Source organism: Rhinolophus ferrumequinum, chromosome 21, assembly GCF_004115265.2.
Source record: "Rhinolophus ferrumequinum isolate MPI-CBG mRhiFer1 chromosome 21, mRhiFer1_v1.p, whole genome shotgun sequence".
Lineage (NCBI taxonomy): Eukaryota > Metazoa > Chordata > Mammalia > Chiroptera > Rhinolophidae > Rhinolophus > Rhinolophus ferrumequinum.
The window spans coordinates 15,567,642-15,593,895 of NC_046304.1; the positions used below are offsets into that span (position 1 = coordinate 15,567,642).

General features: G+C 36.4%; 1 protein-coding gene across 1 annotated transcript in view; it reads right to left on the minus strand.

Moving 5' to 3' along the window:
- The window catches only part of PAFAH1B1 (platelet activating factor acetylhydrolase 1b regulatory subunit 1), a 62,182-nt gene extending 35,928 nt beyond the window's left edge, over positions 1–26,254 (minus strand). The window contains exon 1 of the mRNA XM_033089501.1: positions 25,909–26,254. The gene's annotated coding sequence lies outside the window, so the exon portion shown is untranslated. The remainder of the gene's footprint in view (positions 1–25,908) is intronic.

Genomic DNA, 26,254 nt, shown 5'->3' on the forward strand with positions numbered 1-26,254 from the left:
ACCCAGAAAACCACCCTTCCTTGGTATTTAACAACTCTTAATTATTTAAGCCTCACTTTTCTAAGTCTTAGTTGTCACCAATCCAAAGCATATAGGGTCTCATACACTCTTGACAAAGGTCACAGAAGGGGAAGGATTATCTGAGGTGGGACTATCTGAACTGTCTACAGGTTTCTATTATCTGGGATGAAGAGAATATACTGACAAGAGAATTAATCATATAAGCAAAGTGAAAAAGGAACATGGCAAAAACCCGTTTTAATCAGGAAAAAATCCAGTATTTTATGTGCGTTACAAGGTCTAATTTAATCATGGAGAGACTGCCTCTAGCCAAAAAGAAAATCAATGTATAACAACAACAATAGTACTGGAATACTAGGGATGATCTAGTAATGATAAAACCAAGATATAAACAAATTAGTGAATGCACAGTATACTGGTATACTGCATAAGTGAATTTATTCATTCACCAATCATTTCCAAAACATTTACTGTGTATGTGCCAGGACCAGGTTTAATGAAGAAAAAGACTTGGTCTTTATACTCAAGAAGTTAAGAGTCTACTGGAAGAGTCATTGAAACAGGCAATTGAAACAGTGTGCAAGTGTGACAAGAATTACCACATGGGGCGGTGACGACACCAGATGAAGCTGAGGAGGTTAGCAGGGACTTGATCACAAAACAAGCTCAGGGCTTTACAATTTATCCTAGAGGTAATGGGGAGTCATTAGATAACGTTTTTTTTTAGAAAAGTCACTCTTACTTTTATAGTGAAGAAAGCACCAGAAAGACTGCAAAGGGAGAGAGACCAGATAGGAGGCTTGTGGCAATGATGAGGATTCACACTAGCATAGCAGCAGTGAATGAAGACAATTAGATGAATTTAAGTTATTTGCCAAGGCAAATCTTACAGGGTTAGTGTTTAGATGTGGGCAGCAAGGAGGAGAGAGATCAAGATCAGTCAAGGATAACTTGCAGAGATTTCTGGCTTAGAACTAAATTGAACAGGAAACTCTTATGTGTGAGCGAGATGAGGAAAGTGTATGAATCATTCCATTTTAGATACGTTGATTTCAAGGTGCCTGTGAGATTTCTAGTAGGAAGTTGTACAAATAAGTCAGCTCTAAAGAGAACCACCCTACCAAAAAGAAAACAAAGGTTTGAGATGGTATAATTGTAGCCATGACAATGGGTGAGATGATGCATGGGGAATGTGTAGAGCAAGATGAACAGAGGACCTAAACTAGAGTCGGAAGAGCAACACCAACACTTAAAAAAAAAAGTCTACAATTGAGGCTGAGAGAAAGCAGTTAAAGAGGTAAAGGTAAAAACAGGAGAGAGTATGTCACAGAAGCCAAGGAAGTAGGAGAGGAATCAAAATATCCAAAGTTATCCACTATTTATTTGGCAAAATAATGGCTGAAATGAGTCTGCTCCATAAAGCACTCACTGATGATAGTGGTTTCAGTAACACGGTAGCCACATGGTTTAACATGGCAAAAACCATATTTAAATGGGCTGATGAGTACAAGGAGGTGAAGTAAAGATGAAGGTGAATAAAGAAATACCTTAGGAATAGATGAAAATGTTGAGAAGCTGTTTTTTGGGTTTTTTTTCCTTCAACCAAGTGAGATGCTTAAATGATAACGGTGGAGAAAAAGCAAAGACACAGGAGAACTAAAGGAAGGAATGAAGAATTTTAGTATCACTATTTTCACCCCCTAATCAACCAAAGGCAAATAGACAACCAGACATGATCTATCTCTTGACAGAATTACACTACACCACCTACAAAGCATTCTTGTCATAAAATCAATCTGAATCTGTTCAAGTCTCTGGCTCCAACTATCAATTTGCAACAAGTATAGAGGGCAGAAGAATATGTTAAAGACACCATCAGGATATAATCAGCAATATCCAAATTGTGAAAAGCCCTATCAAATAAATGACCCAATTTCTTCAAATTAGTTCCAAGGAAAGAAAAAGTTGGAAAGGGAAACCTATAGATTAAGAAAGACAAATGACATATCAACGAATTGCAATGTATAGACCTTATTTAGAGCTGGATTTTAAAATTTTGATTATAAATAAACAATTGTTTGCAAAATAAATCAATGAATAAACACCTGGGGAAATTTGAACACTGACTGGATGTCTCATGATATTAAAGAATAACTGAATTTTTTCAAGAGTGATGATAGTATTGTGGTTATTTTACACAATGAAAAACTTATCAGTTAAAAATGTCTGGGATTTGCTTCAAAAAATTTGGAAAGAGAGGACAGGGGAAGATAATATAAAACAAGACTGGCCTTGAGTTTTTAACTGTTGAAGCTGGCTAATGGGTACAAAGAGGGTTCAACACACTATTCTCTAATTTTAAGGATCTGACATTTTCTTTAATAAAAAGTTTATTTTAAAAAAACCAGGAGAACGAAATATTCGATGGAACAGGAGGAGGAAGGAAGGAGGAAGGAAGGAAATGGGAGGAGGAAGGGAGGAGGAAGAGAAAGGAATGTGATCCATATGTAGAAAAGTCTTAAACATAAAGATGGGTCACCTCTTCTGTGTTAGAAAGAAGAAGATGGTGAGGTCATTTGCTGAATAGAAAGGATAAGGAAGAAGGCATTCAGAGGCTTGAAACAGCCATTACGGACAGCAAAGAAATGGAACAGAAGGACGTTTTTTAGATTGGAGACAATGAATTTTTAGTGGTGCGAATCTACAAAAACATGCGATTCTTCTTTAACAAGTATGTACAGTCTGGCTGCAGACAAGGAAAAGTTGCATATTTAGAGACCTAGGGTTGCATTGAGGGTTTGCAAGGTATGTGACCAAAGCATGATGAGGACAGTTGAAATAATGGATCATAGAGCCTAAACCAGGGATGTCAAAACTGTGGCCCGCAGGCCAACTGCGGTCCACAATCCATCGTTAATTGGCCCACAGCAAATTCCAAAAATATATTTAGTTTACTTAAATAAACCAGGTGAGGCAATACGTACTTCACCTCGAGTGAGTGGCCCAGCTGTTTGTGTATTTTACCGCATGTGGCCCTTGGTAAAAAAACGATGAAAAAAGTTTGGACACCCCTGGCCTAAACTGTATTGTGCAGAAAATGAAAACAGGAAAGGCAAATAGAAAGTAGAGGGATCAAGAAAACAGAGGTTCCTAATAACCTGGGAGGTTTGTATAGTGGTGAGTATAGCTGCCTTCCTATAAACTGGGAGAAGAGTCAGAGTGGATGATTAAAGACTTCCCAATTTGTTAACGATTATTTATATTACTATTATATATTTTTGCTATCGGAAAGCACAAGTATGTGATTGAGCTATCATACTTAAAATAATACAATGCATAGCCTTTCTCAGATTTATCTTTCCAGTTACCTGTTAGCTTAATATTTTAACATGTAATTGCAAAATATCACATGACAACAAAAATAAATGGATCTCAAGTGGAGCAAAGAAGATAGTTTAGAGTATTTTGCAATTAACAATCTATAACGAACAGTACAAATGAACCAGGCAATATTTTCATACCACCTGGTGAAGGAATTCTTAATCTTTTTTGGGCGGTGTGGTGGGGTCCACTGGATTCCTTTAAGAATGTGATGAAAGCCTAGATCTTTTCCCTCAAAGAAGCACATATAAACAAAATATTACATGCATTTTAAGGGGATTCATGAATTCTTCCAAAGTCAACATAATGAATGAAAAGACAACATTTTTGAAATGTCTTTTGGCAGTATTTCAATAACCCCTTGTAAGCTACTTGTATAGATTACAAACATATTTCAAAGAAGAGTCTCGTTTTTTTCCTTTGCATGCCAATCTCCAGACATTTTTAAAGATCAGATCTGTGCTGCCTAAGCACTAGTAACAGAGGCTTCAGTGTATTTTCTGGAATGCTGAATTCTTTAGCATTCTATATTCTAATATTATATCCACTTGTCTGCTACACCAATGTAACTCTCCTAGACAACAATGTTTTACTGCTTGGGTAAGTACCTCATCACAGAAAGAGAAAGGGGGAAAGTAAAAAAGAAAAGACAAGGGAAGTAACATAGCATTAAAACATGATCTTATAAAACAGAACAGTGAGTGAATTGTTAATTTAAATTCTTCTCATTTTAAATTTCGATGTGTTAGAACAGGTCTCACATTTATCAAAACAACCTTTATAAAATATTATTTCATTAATAATCTACTTCATAGTTGGTCCTTGCTAACTAGGAATTTATAAACTAGGGAAAAATAATGCAGAAAATAAAGGATGTGTGTGAGGAAAAACATAACTAATTATATGTTAATAGTAGATGAGTATTAACATAAAAAATGGAAATCATCAGATTCATTTATTAGATGCACAAGTAGGAGTTTGAGAGCCACTTAAAGACATACAATAACTGGGTGATTACCAGTGACTCCTGCTCTCATGAAATTCTCCCTTGACTACGCTTTATTTAAAAAGGGTCAACAGATTATCTACCTTGCTTGAACAGCACATATTATTACAGCTCATAATCCTAATTCAAATGTTGTCCAGATACAACAGTGAGGCAAAGCAGAGGCTACTGTCAATCAAGAACTATTACCTTTTCAGACTCATTTTCAAGAGTTAAATAAACTGTTATTTTCCAATAAACTGTGCAAATCCTTTACAACAGTTCCAAAAAAAAACAGAATTTTTCTCAATGCCACTAATAGGACATAAAATATTTTCTTAATCTGTACGATTATTCATATTACAAATATACCCCTCTTGATGTTTCCAACTATTTTTACAATTTTATCCAATTATTTTTACATAGATTTTGTACACAATAATCCAATAAAGAAAACAAAAGCTGATCTTTTCTTAAAAGGTGGTAAAAAAATATTTGTCTATAATGAATTAAGGTCTCAATTTAAGTTAGACAAATAAAAGCTACTTTCTTAGTTATGCTGGTTAGACATGATGTTTTAAAAGAATCAGATCAAGGTTTAAAGGGCACAGATAACCAGAATCCAACAAAAAAGATACACTGATATTTGGTTATTCGTGTCGCATGTCATAACGTTCCTACCTAATATTCTGTCTTTTAGGTAATCAAAAAAGAATCAAACTGAAATATCATATAAGAGAATACTGATGTAAAATATAGTAAAGTTGCAGAAAGTTGGAGAATTAGAAATTTTGTATTTATGAACAATCTATACATTTCCATTCTAGGGTGAACATTACAGTTCCAAGAATGTTCTGTATGGAAGCAAGGTACAACACTATCTTAACTTTAGGGTTACACAATCAATGCAGCAAATGCTTAGTGAACCTCACCTTAAGTTTTAAGCTACAAGGAACAAAATTTAATCAAAACTGGAGGTTACTCACTTTCTTTTTAATATACTAAAAACCAGGTGGAGTTTACCAAGTAATATTTATGAAAATATGGGATAGGAGCGTATTATAATAAATTCCTGAATTCTCTGTAAGACTTCCAGTTCTATAATTAAAAAGCTGTATTCATATAGTCTAAGCCTCCGTTTCCTTATTAAGCCTGAGTTTTCTCAACTATGAAATGGACTTAAATGTGAAATTTACCTCACAGGGTTTAGTGAGAATTAAACAGGATAATAATATAAACTCTGTAAACTAAAGAATACCATACATGTTACCTACTGACATGAGTTCTGAACTTTAAACGCATTTTCAAAATCATACCGTAAGCACAATGAACACCAGCAATGAATCTGGGACATGCTTTCTTATAAAAAGCCCCTGATATTGGCTTAATTTTTGACACATTTTTCATAAGGTGCAATGAATAATGTTTATGATCTCCTGAGTAGTCTCACGACTGATGTTCTGCAAATTATGAGAAATAAAAACAAGTTCTTGTCTTCCGAAACACGGTCTTGTCCTCTGGAAATGGTTTTGTCACTTGTGCCGTCTTCTCTTCCCCGCACCACCCCTAATTATTTGCATCATCCCCAAATTATCTGCACGATCCAAATCCTTCTGATTTCTGTATGATTAACCCAGCAGACACACGTGTTTTGATTTGCACAGTCCTGTAGTAAAAGGAGGAACATCTATAATTATTTAAATAATTGGTGGTGAGTGATTTCATATTCTAGAACTGAGTTTGTAGAGTGTACCCATTATATCAGAACATTGATGAACATTTGGATTGTCCTTGCATCTGAAGATGGAATTTGCTCTGTATGCATCCACATAAGAAATATGACAGCGCTACGTTTTTTAAAGAAGTGTAAAATTTAACCAATCACTAGACCTGATTAGCTGTGGTTGTAACAAGGTGGCTTTATGAATTATGTTCACATAATATAAAATCTGAATTGGTGTAAACCATGATTTCAAATTTTAAAAAGTACACACTGAAGCTCTTTGCTTCCCTTAGGACAAAATACTGGTTTTTTAAGTGGCATGGGTTTGCTTAAAAGAATGGCTAGATCCAAGTGACTTCATTTTAAAGCCAAAAGAAAAATTCCCAAGAGCAGTACTTAAAGGAGTCAGAGGAAAATACTAAAGTTATTCCTCTGCTTGTCAATGGTATAATAATAATGTATCTACTATTACTAGAAAGGGCCCTCCTGGATTTAAACAAAGATACTTTTCCCCTTGGATTTTCTCCTACAAATAAATCTAAATGATTGACAATGAAAAAAAACAAATAATAGGTGGTGGGTATTTCAAGTGTGCCTGCAAATTCTTTATCACTGCATCAGATGACGCTCCATAACATGGCATGAGACATGATTCCAGGTTACGGGTTTCTCTAAGTTCTCAGTATTTCACTTTGCCTATTATTCTAGGTAAAAACAATGTTTAAAACTGTATCATTAATGCTGCACTGCAATGCAGTCAAAGAATGAAAAATAAACTGAACTATGAAGTCAATGCATTGCATATTCTGAAAATTACTCCAATCTATAGTTTAAATCTGTGAGATTACATAGGACAACAAAGTACTCCTAAGAGTAACATCATTTCCTTAAATCAACTTTTATGATTTCCTCACTTTCCCATCTACAGAGATAAGCTTCTAGAGTTCCAAAATCATTTCCTAATAAAAACATAGCAAAATTGACCAAAACATTAACTGTTCTTCCACTATTTTGTGCTCTGTGTGAACAATTATGAGTAAAGATTTTTCCCACTCCCACAATATGAAAATTTTAGATCACTGAATGTTTTTCATCAAATAGCTAGGCTTTAATGTCTACTTGTTCTTATTCTGCTTCAGCTTGGAGGCCCATGATTCACTGGGACCTGCTGTTGGCATGCAATAACAACAAAAAAAGACCAGGTTGGTTCATCATTGAGGTACAGACTGAGCTCAGGCATAGTTCAATGAAAAAGCAAAATTCTTCCAACAGCCGGACCATTCCCTCATTTTCCTATTAGTTATAGCTAACTACCACATCTCATATTTTGCAAGATTTAAGTCACTCATCCAAATTGTACACAGAAAACACATTTTGCATGTTTCAATTAATCTTGGGCCAAAGATTAAGATACCACTTTTTTCACTGAGAATTATTCCTACCAATTTCATCTAGTAAATATTAAGGCAAGTGTTGCAAATAGATGCTTCGTAGCTTCAGATTATGAATCTGAAGAAACAAAGCAGAAACCTTTCTTGAGGGGCAGCTGCCAGATGGCTCAGTAGGTTAGAGCGTGAGCTCTGAACAAAAGGGTTGCCGGTTCGATTCTCACATGGGCCAGTGAGCTAGCTGCATCCTCCACAACTAGATCGAAGACAACCAGCTGCAGTGGAGGGGCAGCTGGATGGCTCAGTTGGTTAGAGCCTGAGCTCTCAACAGGGTTGCCAGTTCAATTCCCATATGGGATGGTGGGCGGCGCCCCCTGCAATTAAGATTGAAAACGGAGACTGGACTTGGAGCTGATGGGCCCTGGAGAAACACACTGTTCCCCAATATTCCCCAATTAAAAAAAAAAAAGAAACCATTTTTTGAGCTTTGAAATTAGATTTAGATTTTAAAAATACAGTAAGTCATTTCTAGATGTCCAATTTTTCTTTTAAGATCAGCCATTTTTGTCTTTGCCATTCACTAGAACACTGGCATATTATGAGATGGCTTCTATTATACCTCCTGTGATGATTAATTTTGTGTCTACTTGACTAGGCCACAGCACCCAGATATTTGGTCAAACAAATATTAATTTTGATGTTGCTATATCAAATTTTGATGTTGCTATTAAGGTTTTTGTTTTTAGATGAGACTATCATTTAAATCAGTAGACTTTGAGTAAAGCACATTACCTTCCATAATGTGGGTGGGTCTCATCCAATCAGTTGAAGGCCTTAAAAGACTCATATCCCCCAAGGAAGAGGGAATTTTGCCAGCCGACTGCCTTTGGACTTGACCTGTAATATCAATCTTCCCTGAGTCTCCAAACAGCCAGCCTGCCCTGCAAATTTGGGATTTACCAAGCTTCATAATCAAGTGAGCCTAATTCCTTCAAATATCTCCCTCCCCACTCCTCTAGAGATTGATTGATTGTGGGTCACGTTTTGCTTTTAAATATAATACATTCTACTAGTTGAGTTTTTCTGGAGAATCCTAACACACCCACAAACTCATAGTTCTGTTCTAATACTACAGCAACATTTATTATTAATAGGCTTAGCCTTTCACTAAACTCTACTGGAATGAAAACTATTCACTTCTCATTCTACCTCCTCTGATACCTTCCAAGCAAATTAATGCTTTCAAGGGTTATCAGATGTAAAAAACCGCTTCCCATCTACAGCACACAGGAGAGATGTCCTGAACAAAGGCTACTGAGAGGCAAAACAGGTAACTGAGAACTGATCCTTTCCTGTTTCCTCATCACTCTCTCCACTGAGTTTCTGATATTCAATGCCACTGCAACTTATAAGCACCATCTCATTACTGCTGATCTTTCCTCTCTTCCCTTTTCTGTCCTTGCTGCTGCTTGGTAGGCCTGTTTGCCTCATTACTTCTTGGCTCTCCCTTTATGGACATTAAGCAGGATGCATCGGCATTCCGGTGGCACACAGATCAAACACATACTAGATATGTGTTTACCGGCTCAGCAGTGTTTGCTTGTTGATGGGTGCTCAAACTTCTTCTTCATTGAAATGACTGCTTCTTCATTATTTAAAAAAATAAAGTTTCCCTCTCTTCTTTAACTTACGGCATGAAGCCATTTTGAACACCTGAAGGTTCCAAAGAAACTAAATTCTGACTCGCTTAGATTTCTCTGTATATCGCTTTTTATCTCAAGCCAGTTGTTTTATATGATACAACTGTGTATGCCTGTAAACAGTGGAAAGGAATGTCAAAAAAGACAAACATTTGTTTTAATATGATTTTACAGATTATGGGTCACTTTTTTCTTTTAAATTTACTTCAGTGTCAAATACACTTAAATGAAAGCAAAAGGAAAAGATCTACTATTTATATGGTTATCTTACAGACATACAGCCTGATAGGAACACTGACAAAACAAAATCATTCTGGATTGTAAACTACTCCTCCTAAAAATGTTGGGTTTCCCATAAATTGTGTTCTACCTTATCAAATCCATTATTTTCAGATTCACTGGGATTCTATGATGCCAAATAAACATCTCATAAAAATGAAGAATACTAAATTATACTACTTGCTCTCTAATGTAACTTCCAAGTTGGATTCCATTATTCTATTAATTGAATGACATCAAAAGAGAAAACGAATTTACCGAACAGATGCTGTTGATCTGTGTGAGTTTACAGAAATTTAGGCAATGATTCTGTAGGGTTGAAAAACAACTCTGAGAAACAGAATAATAAATGCCACACGTGTATTTTTTTCAAACTGGATGTACTATAATAGTTGAAGATGGAAGTAACTATGGATCTTAACTAGGAGTATACATTAGAACCATCTGAGGAACTTCCTGAAAATAATCATGGTGAGAGGCCTTATCCTCAAGAGATTCTGAGGAGGCATCTATTAATAAATTAAAAAAAAAAATCTCTCCTGGTTATTTTAATGCACAACCTCAGGCGCCATACACTCAACAGTACAAATTACAGCTAGTCCTAAAGGGGAAATCGAGAAATCACCAGTGTCAGAAAACTTTATCTCCATCCAAGGGGCAAAAAACAAATTGTGAGGCCAAGGTACTCTGATTTCAATGGTATTTGCTACAACTGTCACTCAAATTCAAAGAAATAGTTACAAAACCCCTCAGAGAAAGAGACATTATGTTAACAGGAAAAAAGAGGTCAACCCCAAATTTTGAAATAAGTAAGCATTTTTCATTACAGTTAAGCTTTTATTAAAGATTTAAAAAAAATCTTTCAAGAAGAAAATACAATTGATTTGTGGTTATATAACCATCTAAGTCTTCGGGTATGTTCTTAAAAGAGCACACTCTTTTGTACACACGTTAACTTTGTTGCTGTTTATCTTGAGCACACTTTCTCCCCTTTGTACCCAGACCAGGTGCCAAAAACCTTTCTGTAAAACATTGTTTCATAAATATAGTAAATATTTCAGGTTTTACTGACTTTACAGTTTCTGTAGCAAGAAAGCAACAATACACAATATGTAAAGAAACAGGTGTGTCTCTGTCCCAATAAAACTTTATGGACAGTGAAATTTGAATTTTATGTAATTTTTAAAAATTATTAATTTATAATTTTAACTTTACAAAATGAATTTTACAAACATTTTTACAAAATAAAATTTTACAAAATACTAGTCTTTTGCTTTTTCACCCACTAAAATTGTGAGAATCATTCTTCGCTTGCTGTACAAAAACAAGTAGCAGGCAAGATCTAGCTTGCCAATCATAGGTTGCAAACCCCCTTAACTAGACAAATGAAGTTATTTTATACAGGCTACTTTTAATAGTAATATGTATTTCACAGGGTTTGTCAGGCAGATTAAGTGAGTTGATACTAGTGCTTAGAACAGTGCCTGGTACATAGTAGCTGCTATATGATTCTATACACACATAATTGCTCTTGGTTTCTCTATCTCCTCCATTTTATTTAATACCCCTTCACTGTGTCACATTGAAATATTTTGCCTAAAATGTGAGTGATTGTTATAAAAAGAGCCTTCATTGTTGAGGTAGAAAAAGTATCCAATTACGATACATTAGCTTTTCCTGGAAACTAACTGTCTAGCTCTCTTTCTCAAAAATCCAAAGTAAATATAGAGGGTACCACAAAAATGTATACACATTTTAAGAAAGGAAAAAACTATTAGAATTGTAATACTCAATATGTACTGATAACAAAAGATGAATACTAGTCACATTTGACTTCTGCAATTACAAGAGGTGCTCAAAGTGGTACCATCAGCGTCCAGACACTTCTGGTTACCGCGAACTACTGCTTGAGCCACGCTGACCAGTGAGTGTCCACTTGTGCACGTTTTTGGCACCCTCGGTATTACAACTTCATAGCAGTAGTCCTATTAATTGAAACTCAGGCATTAAAAAATCTCTCCTACTGAGACCTCAGAGGACATAAAGATGCCTAATTTTCAACACACGTATGCACCTGCATTTAGGAAGGATTTGCCTATAAATGCATCATTACATTATAACCAAGACATGGCTTACAAATTCAGGTGTAGAGTACTTTTCCCTTTAGTTAAGTATGTAGTCAATTTAATTAGCCAAAGAAAGTTAATGCCTCTCACTCTGGCTGGGCCCAACCTAATACTAAATTGTGAGTCAAAGAATGTTAAGAAAAAGCTACCTAGGTTGCAGGTAAGGCCATTTATCTCCAGAAAGGTACGAGGTAGCATTCCACATGCCCAAATCTTCACTATTAAAATGTTTCATTTTGGATGCATGTCCCTCACCCATGTCTTGCAATTTTCCATTCGCCTTCAAGATTCAGCCTAAACGCAGCAGCGCATCACCACCTATGTGAAGTTCTCCCTGGCCAGCCCACTCCCCTTGGCAGAGGTAGGTACTCTCTCTCTCTCCTGTAGTCTCACTGTGTCATGTCCATATAATCCTAATAGCTACATTTACTGAATGCCATTACATGGTAGGCCCCTTTCCTACAATGTTCAATTCTTACAACACCCAGTGAAGAAACCAATATCCTTATTTAACAGATGAGGAAACAAGTTCACTAAGGTTAGGTCATGAATCCAAGGTCAAATAGCTAGGCAGGTGGCAAGGCCACTGATTCAAACCACGTTTGTTTTTGACACCCACACCAATGGTTTCAAACAGCAGGAATGATGACAGAGAGGAGGCCAAGTAGGCAGGATTCCCTTTTTATCTGTTTATATATTGGGTTTCTCCATAAGAGTTTTTGGGTGAAAGTTTCCACTGCTAAGATAAATTGGAAACAAATCACTGACTCTACCCTGTGCTGCCTCCTGCATTCTCTGTAACTACATACCAGCCATCGCAAGTGCCAGACGGACCTCCTCGGGAGCAAACACTGAACTGAATTTCTTTGCCTCTAGTACCAGGCACAGTGTCTGGCATTCAACAAATGTTTGTAGGGAATTAAACTCTGAAAGTAAGACTTTCCAAATAACTGTATTTCCACAGTTACAGGCAATTATAAATAATTTATAACTGAATAGAAATTTATAGTTAATAAACTTCTTTCATAAATATTATTCTTCTTAAAAAGAGAAACCAAGCTGAACTTTAAAAGTTTTCCAAAAATGGCACATTCATTCAATATCCAAAGATTTATTTTAATAAAATATCAATTATCCAACAACTGTCATACAGTGTTGGCAAAAGACATTAACCATGTTTCATTTTCTTGTTTCTTGTTTTAATTGCCATACCAAAATACTATTAGGATTAAATCTTATCAAACTGCCAATAATGGCAATTACACAGGTTTAACCTAATACTTATCAATGGCATTTAAACAACATTAGCAGAGCTCTCAGCAGCTAGCATAAATAGAACTTGGATTTATTTATTTACATAGTTTTGACAAAAAAATTAAGCAGAGTTAACTCCCTCCTCTATGATATCCGAGTTCTTTGTACATACACATATTTAACACTTCTCACACTGCACTGTAATTATCTGCCTTGTTGGTGTCTCCTCAACAACACTCTTCCAAAGCTGCAACCTTGACATATTTACTCCTCATTGTAGCTCTACTAAATAGCTCGATAATCAACACACAGTCGGCATCTAGTGTTTCTAAATGACTACTATAAGACTCACAGTAAAACTAAGGTAAAAATTCATTATGGTCTCAGAACTACAGACGTATTGTATCACTTTATTCTCATCCCTTTTTAAAATTCAAAAAAATCAAATTCTGAAATATGGGCAAACATCAAAGTCCAGCTGTTTGGGGCTGGTTTTGATGTAATTTTTCTTTATAAAGATTGAACACTAATTAATACATGTCAGAGAAAGTACACCAATTTAAAAATCCTGCAGAAAATCAATTGGCTATCTTTATGCTGAAACTTTAAAAATTAAAGACCTTTTGACTGCCAACATGTATGTTCCTCTTTTGGTTTCTGTTTACATTTTCAAGTGACAATTAGAAAAACAGCTACAACAGCCCTGAAGATACGATTTTTTTAAAGTCAACACAAAGTCACAAAAAAGTTAATTGCCTTAAGAACAAAAAAGCTTGCTAATATTTCCAAGTATACAAACAGTAACAGAAGACATACTATTCTATGTGCATTTTTTTAAGCACAAAGTATGGTGAATACTAATGCAGTAAGGAATTATGTATGACAATACAGAAATCACTGCAATTCTTAAGACATGGAGTAAGATTCTAAAATTGGTTATTTCACAGTGATAGTTTTGGAGATAATGCATAGGAGATATTAAAGAGGAAGGCAGGAAGTAGAAGGTGACAGAGGCCTGACTAGGATGGAAACAATGGGAATGATTTTGGGGGGGGAGCTTTATGGTCAAACTGTAATTATGCAAAAGTGGAATTTTTTTTTGACACAGTTTACTACTTGCTCTTGAAGATGATGGCCTTCTCTAGGATATGATCTTGGTCCTAAAGGCAGATCCCTTGTTTACATTCAAAGACAACTGCCCAGGTGTTAGGAGAACTCAACTGGAAAACCAGCAGTGTCTCAACTGAACCGATTTATAGTTTACTGTTACCGTAGTGTAAATGTGAAAACAAATGCCCATTTCTGTAATGTACATCTAAAGAAATTATAGTATAATCATATATAAGAAATTAAACAACATAAACTGTATACATTTCAGTACTATATTTTGTTAGACAAGAAAAGCAAGCTGTAGAAGAATATATAGAATAACTATATAAAATAGAGAATAATCTATATATCTATAGAAAATACATCTATATAAAATATATAGAATAATGTCACTTCTAAGCATTATTATACATTGTTTATGGATACATATGTATAGTAAAAAAGAATAAAAACAGGAAAAAAAGGATATATACAAACTTGAAGAGGAACTTTACAACTAGGAAAAAGGAGGGACGGGAATGGGACTGGAAAGAGGTACAAAAAAAAAATCAACGGTAACTGTAATAATGCTGTCTTAAAAAACTCTAAAGCAAATATGACAAAACTGACATCTGTCAATTCTGGTAGCAGCTACTCGTATGTGGATTATTTTGTTAAATTACTGCAGGATATTTGCCTGCATGTTTGACATATTCTGTAATAAACTGTAAATACGTAAAATAAAATTTAAAAGGAAAAAAACACTTTTCTGAGTACATGACAGACCCTCTGACATCAAGTTGAATATGTAAATGATATATATGTAAGCACTAAAGGAATAAATCCCCCACTTCTGAAGACCTACGGTGTAGAATTCTGGAGTCAAACAGCAGAGGTTCAAATATTAACTTGGCCACTTACTACAAACTATGCATGACCTTGGGCAAATTTTCAAACATTCTAAGCCTATTTGCCCATTTATAAAAGGGGCTAATACTGCCATCTACCTCAAACAGTGGTGAAGCTTAGTGAGGTAATCAGTGTTAAGGGCTTGTCTGCCATTTTCCTTTCTTCGATAGAGCTCAGGAATAGTTAAGATGTATGAAGATGATAATTGCACTTTGAAGACAATGACACGGCCTGGTACTTCCTGTACCTACATAAGCAAAGTAAAAGATTGCATTCCTAGTAGTAAGGACACAAGTCAGCTTTGCCATCACAAGAACGCAGAAAGTAAAGGTAGACTGCCTTATTATCAACTCACCTGAACCGTCATCACTATAATAACGAAGAACAAATATTTACTGAATATTTACTATGTGCTAGGTACTGTTCTAGGCTCTTTAAATGCAATAACTCATTTGATTAATCAGATAAAATTTTATATAAGCTATACCAGAGAAAAAGCAATAGATACCGTAAGATTATGAATTCAGAGGAAAAGAAAATTTCTTTCAGGTGAAAAATATTAGGGCAGGCTGCCTAGAAAAGGAGATCTGGTGTGCAGATTCAAAAGACAGGCCAGAGGATACACAGAGGAAAAGAGAAGAGGGTGAATGGTTAAAAAAGTGATAGATCTAAGGAACATCATAAGACCGAATCATAGGATACACAGCAGGCAGTAAGAAAAAAGAAGAAAAGGTGAGTTAAGATACATTAGAAAAGTCCTTCAGTGCCCATTTCGGATTAAACTAACATCTATTAAATACCATGTTTCTAGCAACATGCCCTTTGCACTTCATATACATAGCTCACTAAAGATAGTAAAAATCTTTTTGATAGTAAAAATGGGTTTTTGACAAGAAAGTGACTTGAGAACTGTGGTTCAGGAAAATTAATCTGATATTGCTTTATGCAATATCCCACATAATTCCGCCTCTTATTCTCTACTAACACCCAGTCACACGAGCTACAAATCTGAGATGTCTTCTAATATTTCCCTCTCCCCATCACACTACTCATTCACAATCCTACCTCCTAAATCTTTCTCCAATCAACAACCTTTATTGTCACTGTCTTATTTCAAGCACTAATCATTCTTTCTTGAAAAAAATCTCCTATCAGTATTACTCACTGGCATTCACATAAATTATCTAAAATACACATCTGATCATAATGCTCGCCTTTGCTTGAAAATTGTTTGCTGACTTCCAAATCGCCTGCACACTTAAACAATAAAATTTACAAATTTATTGATCTGACTCATATGTACCTTTCCAGGCGCATATCCATATGTACTCTACAATCCCCTCTGCCAAACTACTTTTCAGCATACATATAAATAATAGTTTTTCATGCTTTTGTACTTGTGTATGTTGCCATTCCCTCTACCTAAAATGGCCTCCATATCCACTCCAATTATTTATTCCAGGTTCAGTTTAATATCACCATTCTCAACCGTCTTTGGTGGGGAGATTTGATGGGTCCTGCAATAGCCTAAGTGACAGATATCACATACAATGTACACCATTATATCCAGGACCCAGATTTAAAATACTACATAAGGACAATGAATTTCCTACCCATTTAATTACATATTTCATTAAAAATCTAGAAAATTCAAATTCAAGAAAGTTCTACCTTCAAGTTTTTTCCCGTTTTATAAAACCAAATGACAAAAAAGCAGTTTTAAAATGACAAATCTAGAAATAGGGAGGGGAAGTAAGATATATCCAAGGAATGAATTGGTGATGAAATATTCTGGTCAAAGTTTATTGTATCATAAATGAATAAATAATGAAAAAAAACTCGATATAACAGAATTAACAAATTTTAATTTTTAATGATTCAGCAGTCACTTTAACTCTTTACAGTATTACCATGGTGCTGTTATAATTGCATATCTCAACATAAAGATATAAAAACAACATAATAGAATCATTATCCAAGCTTTCTGGCCTTTTGAACTTGGGCTAAATGAAGAGTTTTCTGAATAGTATATCCTTAAAGAGAAATTTATCTGAGAAAAATAGCAAAGGCCTATGAATTTAGAGAACTTAAACACTATCTCACACTGTTCTCATTTTTATGGAGGCATCATAATATACCCCAAATGTCTCAAATATCACAGCATAGAAGACATCTAAGATCCAAAAGTACTTTAAAAGACTATCACTTTAAAATGTTAGAAATAATACTTTATGTGGGAGTCAACCTTGACTCTTTTTTCCCTCTATATCCAATCAATTACCTGATCTGCCAGTTTATCGCCTTAATATTTGCTGAATTATTCTCCTTCTGTCTATTACCACTGCGACCATAGTTTATATCATCATCTCTCACCTAGATTCATTTCAACAGGTCTCCCTCAATCCAGTCTTGGCCTGTTAACATCCATCTTCTATACAGCCCCCAGAGGCATCTATTTAAAATACAATCTGACCATATCACTTCTCTACTTAAAACCCTTCACTGGCTCCCTATTTTTTATTTATTTAACAAATATTTACATAGCACTTACTGGATGTTAGTCACGGCTTTAAGTGTTTTACAAGTGTTCATTTACTCCTCACAACTACCTAGGAGAATTTAATTTAAATAGCTAGCCTTTACATACATACACACACACACACACACACACACACACACCCTACACTTAATGGTTATCCTGTTAAACCTACACAAATATAACCAAAAAAACTTTTCCTAACCAAAATAACTCTCCCCAACTTGGTTCCTTCCTCAACTCTCTTTTTCCTTCATAACATCCACATTCACTCAACAGCTCAAACAAAAAACAAACAAAAACCCCCAAAAACCTCAATTCCTCACTCCTCATCCCCCTCACTTTGCATATCCAACTGGTTACTAATTTTACACAGACTGAATCTCTCTCAAATTCATTCTTCAACATGCACTGCTACTTACACAGTCTCCTCATAGGTCTACTTATCATAACTTAAAATCCTCCACTGGCACTTCAAAAGGGCAAAATCAGTGCTTCTCAAAAACAATCAACCAGGGAGCTTATTAAAAATGCAGAAATCCCAGGTGCCCCTCCATGGAATTTGTACTGCATAAATCTAAGATGGAGCCTGGAAATTTACATTTTTAACAGGTAAAAATCTCCATCTGAGGATGGTCTATGCACCACCTATTTTACAGGGCCGATCAGGGTAATGTACTCTCTACTCACCCACCACTCCAGCCACACTGAACAGGGAACTTCCCTCACCAACCAAGTTGTACTTCCTCTGCTTGAAACCCCAATGTGACAAGATTTCTTCAAAGATGTTCAGCCAATATCTCTGTGAAGACTTCCTTGAAAATTTTGGGCTCTCATCTCACCAAGTACATATTTTGATTGTAGAACTGTTATGCTACTTTTGCATATTAAATATGTTTATAAACTTTAAGATCTTTGAGGGCAGGAGTTGATAATCATGTATCCTTAATACTTGGGATATAATATAGCTTAAATATAACAAATGTTTGCTGGACAGAAAAATTGATGAAAATTTAGAAGATAAATAAAAACATGTAATGGTGTTGAATAATTTTTTAAAAGTAGAAACCCAATGAGATTCTCTATACAAGTGTAACAATGGAAAGGTTAAGATATAAAAACAACGGCCAAGAACTGTAATAACTACAATTCTCAATTATCTTGCTCTCAAATAATAAATTCTCCTTAATATAAATGTCTTTCAGGACGTGGATCTACCAGTTGTTTTTAAAATAAAGAACCTAATCAAAATGTTTTGTTTTCTGCTGTAGTATTTAAAACATTTTTGAAGGGGAAGAACAAGGTGTGTCAAATACTAACATAGAACCAATGAGTAAGATACCCTATGTGTTTTTCTTTGCAGATCACAGCCCCCAAATGGGGAGCTTTTCTCTACAATCCCAACACTAAACTTCACTCAGAATAATTTCTAGAGGGATACATAATTTATTTAATAAGCTTCTTCAAAGACTTGCTCTGATGTTTAGTCTCCAAACTACTGTTAAAATATTTTACTTTTTAGTGGCTCAGGCGGTTAGAGCTCCATGTTCCTAACTCCAAAGGCTGCCGGTTCGATTCCCACATGGGCCAGTGGGCTCTCAACCACAGGGTTGCCAGTTCGATTCCTCGAGTCCCACAAGAGATGGTGGGCAGCGCCCCCTGCAACTAAGATTGAACATAGCACCTTGAGCTGAGCTGCCCCCGGGATGGCTCAGTTGGTTAGAGCACAGGCTCTCAACCACAAGGTTGCCGGTTCGACTCCCGCAAGGGATGGTGGGCTGCGCCCCCTGCAACTAGCAATGGCAACTGGACCTGGAGCTGAGCTGCGCCCTCCACAACTAAGACTGAAAAAACAAAAACTTGAAGCTGAACGGCACCCTCCACACCTAAGATTGAAAGGACAACAACTTGACTTGGAAAAAAGGCCTGGAAGTACAAACTGTTCCCCAATAAAGTCCTGTTTCCCTTCCAAAAAAAAAAAAAAAATTTACTTTTTAAAAAACTAGGAAAATGTTGGGGTTATTTAAATTAATAATATTTAAAATTCTAAGTGAAATTTTTCTGATAATAAAGATGTAAACTGTTTCAATAAATGGCTGAGAAGAGATAAATCTGCCTTTCAGAAGAATTCCAAATAATATATGTAACATTCCCCACTCTGGGACACAGACTTGACTCACTTCCAAAGATAAAGTTTGAGAAAGGAAAGAAAAGATGATAGAGAAAACTGGCACACACTACATCAACCAAGTGATGAAGGTTAACATCACCAGTAATGTTTTGTGGGTATCATGAAGCCCCTGACATGATGTGAAGAGAAGTGCACTTCACCTCTGTATTTTTTCCAAAAACCCATAGCCCCCATCTAATCATTAAAAAAAATAAAAATAAAATAAAAAATCAGACAAACCCAGTTTAGGGGACATTTTACAGGATACCTACTCAAGACTGTTAAGGTAAAGAAAAACAAAGGAAGACAGAAACTGTCACAGACCAGAAAAGGCTGGGGAGACATAACCAAACGCAAGGTGGTATCCTGGATTGGATCTGGAACAGAAAATGAATGGAAAAACTAGTGAAATCCAAGTAAAGTCTGGAGTTTAGCTAATAGTAAATACCAACACTGACAAATGTACCACAGAAATGTAAGATGTTAGCAATAGGGAAAATTGGGTGGAAAGCATATACAAGAACTGTGCACTATCTTTACAAGTTGTCTGTAAATCTAGAATTAGTCCAAAATAAAGTTTATTTAAAAAAAAAAAACAGGAAAAATGTGATTAAAATAATATTTACAGGTACAAAGCTTTTGATTGTTAAAATAAAAATGTAAATTGTACTTTGCAGTTTAAATAAAATGCTTATTTGCAGTGTAATTTTATATTAAAAAACTGATTTTTGTTGTTGTTTGTTTGGCACTGATTTACATAGCACTTCTTGCCTACTAAGAAGTTTTGAAGCCACCACTGGTTTCAGATAACAGAATGGATACCAAAGGGGAAAGAAGCTCCAATACTAATTCTTAAGAAATACATTTAAACTGTAAGAACTATATTAATACAGTAATGGCTTTCTTTATATGCTTAAACTGTATGTTAAATTCTCTTCCTTAAAAAAAAAAAAGTCTAACGATAAAAAAACATTTACTGAAGGATTTATAGGCCTTTTATCATTCAATAGTAGTAACCACCCAATGAGTTAGATACTGTCAACATTATCCATTTATAGATAAGGAAACTGAGGCTCCTCTCTTCAAGGTATAAAGCTGGGAAGTTGTGGAGTTAGTATTAGGATCTAAAATATTCATATATGATTTTAGTCAGCAGCTTTATTTAAATTTCTCTGATAATGCCATATTTATAGCCTTTTCCCACCTTTAAAAATAAGTTAACCAAAAAAAACTAATCAATAAAACGGACTCATTAGCTACACCTTCCTTGCTTTTGCAATCAGCATATTTTCGATAAAAACAAATATGATGAGATGAATAAATAGCATATATGCCTTATGCATACAAAGACTAATATCATAAATGCATCCCTCTATCTTTGCCATAGATTAAAAGTCAATTAATCAACAATGTTAAAAATCTTAATAAACATAAAACTTTGCATCATGCCTTCAAAAATTAAATTCCTTAAAAATCTCCCAGATTCTTAACTTTACTGTAATCAAGAGACACTCTCTTAGAAAATTTCTTAACAGCCGTACTTAACTTGTCAACACCTAAGAGCTCAAGAACAATAATGAAAATGCAAAGAGCAGCTCATTATAAAATGCAAATGCACTTTGTCCAGTTGGGTTAATTCACTTCTTATAGTTGAGAATCTTGTGGCCCTATGTCAGAAGCATGACACTGTTCCCTAAGACACCATAAAATCTCTTTGAAGAAAGTATAAACTCTTTTCCTTCCTTCACCTTAATTCCTGAGAGATTGCTGGAAGTTATTACAACACATTTCCTTTCACATAACCCTGCATTCAATCAAATGCAATATTTACTTATTAACACTAATACTACCTGTATATCACGTGTATGCATGCAACAAGTCTTTATTAACTTATTAATATTATGGTAAGCAGTAGTAGGCACTTTCTGGGAGTCACTACTCAAATGTCTAAGGCCTTATGCAAGCAAAATAGTTAACAATACAAGACCCTATGTTAATAAATGCCAATTTAAATGATGCAGGCAATAAATGCCATGATTTTCACCATTTTAAAAAAAGAAATTGACAAACATAAGAATAATCATAAAATAAGTCCATTTTGTCAAAAGAAAGAGGAATATTTCCTTGATCACACAAGGTAATACCCAAGTGGTTCGGTGCCTGTAATACATACATACCTCATTCTAACTCTAGCCTAACATGTGACATTAGGAAAACAAATTCTGAGTTTCAGTTCTCTCACCCATAAAAATAACCAACCTACCTCAAAAACCAGCTGACAGAACAAGTGAAAATGAGTACCATATTATTTACAAAGCTCTAAGGAAATGTTTATGACAATGTTAAAATGACAGTAACTTCAGAAGTATTCTTGACAAATGCTCAGATCAATCCTAACTAGGTAAGTTTCAAGCAAAAGCCACCATCTTTTGAAGAGAAAAACAACAAATCAAAATAATAAGCACTTATGATGCCTGCATCCAACGAGTATAAAACATTACACAAATATCAATTAAGTCTATAACTGCCATGGCAAGTTTAAAAATTATGCACATAGCAGAAGCTACACTAAGGTTCCATTTAAATGACTAGCCAAAGTGTCAAATCAAGTGAGCAACAAAGCTAAAACAATGCAAAAAGCCTTCACTGCAGTTAACTATTAGGCATATTACACAGCATCTTTCTTCATGAAGAACAGATTTTCCAAAACATTTGGCTTTCAGCAACTAGGATTCACTCTACAGCTAAGCATCTACAGGAAAACAGATTTTCTTTTTCTTTTCAGAACTTATATTGCATACTATTAGTTTTATTTAAATAGAGCAAGTTTTTAAGTAATAAAACAATGACAGTTTTGTAGAAGACAGAACAGTGGCAAGAATTTCCACTTCAAATTTAACTATTTCTCTCTTTAATGTACACGAAACAGGTTACTTGTCATGAAATATTTTCACAACAGACTAGAGGCAAGTAAAGAAAAAAATCTCTTTAGAACCACAGCAGGTTTAAAACCAACTAAGCCTCAAGTCCTTTTGGCAAAAGAGTGCATGATTCACTGCTTTAGAACTCAATGGGAAGAACTGGAAAATTCACTCTGATTACCGTTAAGATTTTGTTTTGGGTTTGTTTTTTAAGCTATCCATCCTAATGTTGACAACTTCATAGTTTCTATGGCTTGTTTATTAAGTTGTGAATAACATGAACCCCATGTAAACAAAAAGTAGTCATGTATATATTTATATATAATTTAGTACATAGAAGGAAAACATTTACATTGAAAAACTATACACACAAACATGAATGTTCTACCTAGAAAACCAAAAATTATATGGTTTGACTTTTCCCTTCCAGAAATATATCAGAATCTCTTACATACTAGAGTTACTTTTATCTAGAAAACAGATACCAAGTAATTCCATAAAATGAAATCCATCCCAATCTTATTAAAAGTTTTATAAATATAGGATCATGAAGAATTTAAAAATTGACCTCCAATTAAGCAAAGATTCTGCCACATGTATCAGAAACACACACAGATACACATCTGGAACTAAAGCTCTTAAGTCAAATTGTTTTAAGCTCCTGATCAATTAATAACCTACTGAAAAATCACTGCTCTTAGTACACTTTTATAGCTACAAATACTAAGGATGGAGTATGTTAGACATGTAACTGACTTATCATTCCTAACCTTACTCACTCCTCACCATATGAACCCTTCTACTTTCTAATCTCATTAAAATAACAAGTGCAAAAATACATACACTCATAGTTATAAGGCTCATCAAAATCACATTCACCACATGAATTTGACATTCTTTTGAAGATGTCTATTCACATGAATGCTTATACAAAACGTTAAAGTGACCTACTCTCTCTTATGGCAGTACCTTACAAAAAGGACCCTTTCAAGGGACAACACACAGAAAATGTCCATATAAAGAGCCTTTAACACAAATTATCCTTTTTTACTCATCTTTGATGTTTGTTATTAAAAAATTGCAGATTTATTGTTTTAATGCAAACTGAAAGAAAATATCTGTAGTATTAGATTTTTGCAACATTTCTATTTCTTGCCAAATATTTCTGGCATTCATTTACATTTACTTGACTAAAACAAAAAACATTAAGAAGTGTGTGTGTGTGTGTGTGTGTGTGTGTGTGTATATATATGAATGTGTATGTATGTATATGTATAGACACATATAGACAATAAGTGTCTGTTTTAGAGCAGGGACATTGGTTTTTTACCCCATTCACTACCCACCTTGCAAAAAAGGTGGAAACTAAACATGAGATTTTAAGATTTACTACAGAGAAATGCCTTTGTGGTAGCAGCATCAGTAGGATCAAATAACATTACAAAACATAAGCAAGAGAAAAATGCTATGAAAGGGCAATCTAAATCTAGCACTTCACAGCTTTTGCTCTCTTACTCCACCCAGTCTCCATGGCTCAATGGCTGTTCACAGCATCCACAAATATTAGCCCTTTTTTTTAAGGGGGGATGGTGACAAAATCGGGCTAGCTCCATCAAAATCAATATATACAGAAATATTTTGTGAAAAATTGGGTTCCTTTCCCTGATACATAAAAAAAAAAAAGCTTCAAATTTGTTATAGGAGATCCTCCCCTTCTAAACACTCCAAACAATGATCATCTATAATAGAACATGAAAGAATAAATCACCCAAATACAGATTACTCTCCTGCTCTAATAAAAACTGCAATTTGCAACTGCCACTTATTTTTGCAAAACTGTGTCTTGAAAGATTCCCCATGAGAGATTAAAAAGCAGCTAATGCCTTAGACCCCCATCAGAATTTTTTTAAGTAAAAGCTTTTATATATTCAACATTATATCATTACAGACATACACAGGCAGTTAATTTTTCTGATTAAGGGATTGAACCTCGCAGCCCTCAAACCCTGCTGCAAAAATAAATGAATAAAAATAAAAAATTTAAGCAAATACTACTGTGGCAAAAGGGGAGGAATGAGACTACCGGTCTGAAAGGCCCAAGTACTGTCTCCTCCGCCCTAGCCTCAAAATGAAATTCACACAAAACAATCCACCTCCCAACAAAATAGAATTACCAAAAATGGCACAATTTTTGGTTTAGACTTTATGACGTTATGAATCTCAAGGACTGTGAGTTAAACTAGAGGTCGGAATAACAGTTAATATCTTTATTCTCCCCCGATTAGCCTCTTAAGGAAAGGGGGAGGGGGAAGCTTGGCATGACATCGCCCATTGAGAATGAGACCCCAAATCTGGTTCTTCAAAAGCACAATTTCTTAACCAACGGACTGATACAAACCCTAATCCCCGAAGAAAATCTCCTGCCCTCCTCCCAAGGAGTTTCTTGCTAAGTCACTGAAAAAAGGCAGAAAAACAAATAAAGCCTTGCTCTCTTATCTCAGATATTGAAAACCTCCTCGTCCTCTCCTGTTTTGAGAGGTAGAATTAAAATTTGCCCAACACCTCAATGGCATTTCTCACCTGGGAGCTAAGGAAGAAGGCACTGCATTTCCTAAAGGAGTGGGGAGATTAGATGAAGAGGAATGGCTGAGGGCCTCGAAGCCCCGTGTTACAACGTCAAAAGGCAACTCCCGTTTGAGGAGCCGGTGGCAGGAAAAAAGAAAACAAAAAAAAAAAAGCCTGCCTGATTTGGTGGGTGGATGCTGCGGATGTTTCTGTGGGTCGGGCCGCTCCTCCTTCTCCTTAGTGGGTGTCGAGGGTGGACCACCGCACAGGGGAGCCAGGGTAGGGGTGGGCCATCCTTCTCAGGTCACCCCATCCTAAGGACAGGTTGGGGACGGAACGCCTGGAAGGCCTGTAGGTGCCGAGGCGGCGCGGGGCTGAGCCCGGTTCCCGAGCCGCCAACCACGGGAGGGGTGGGGACAGCGAAGCTCGCTTTCCGTGGCCGGGGAGAGGGCTGAACCCTTTCCCCAAGATCAGAGAGCGACCTGCTCTCCACGCCCTTCCTACCCAAGAATACTTTTCTTGCTAAGTCACCGAGAGAGGAGGGTGATCCCTTCCCGGGGAGGGCCGCGGGTGGAGCCGCGGAGGCCTGGCAACCCCCGAACCCGGGCGGGGAAGGAGCGGAGCGAGGGCAGCGCCCTCCTCAGCCTGTCCCCCTCCTCCGTGTGTCTCACTCAACGGCCGTCGCGGCCGCCATTTTGAGAGCGAGGAGAGAAGAAGAAGGAGGAGGCGGCGGCAGGGGGAGGGGAGAATGGGAGGGAGGGGACCGGCGCAGCCACATCGTCAGGCCGCCGGGCCCGGCCCGCAGCCGCCCGAGCGCGGTGAAGAAGACAGAAGGAAGGGCGCAGACCCCGCCCGCCTTACCGGAGCGCTGCACCGCCGCCTCCGCAGGGCCTCTTCCGTCCTTCACTCCCATCCACCGGCGGGGGAGGGGGAGAGGGAGAGGGAAGGGAAGAAGGAGGGAGGGAGGGAAGGAGGGAGGGGGAGGATGGCGCGCAGGGCCCGGGCCCGGGGAGGGGGAGGGGAGCGGGCGGGCTCCTCAGCCGTTCCGGGGCTCGAGCCCAAGCCTGGCGCTCGCAGTTTCTCTCGCTCGCGCCCGAGAGCTCCCCTCCTCCTTTCTCGCTCCTTAGACCCCGGTGTCGCTGCTCGTTCGCTCGCTCACTCGCTATCTCGGCCGCCGGACTCCGCCGCCGCCCCGCCGCTCCAGCTC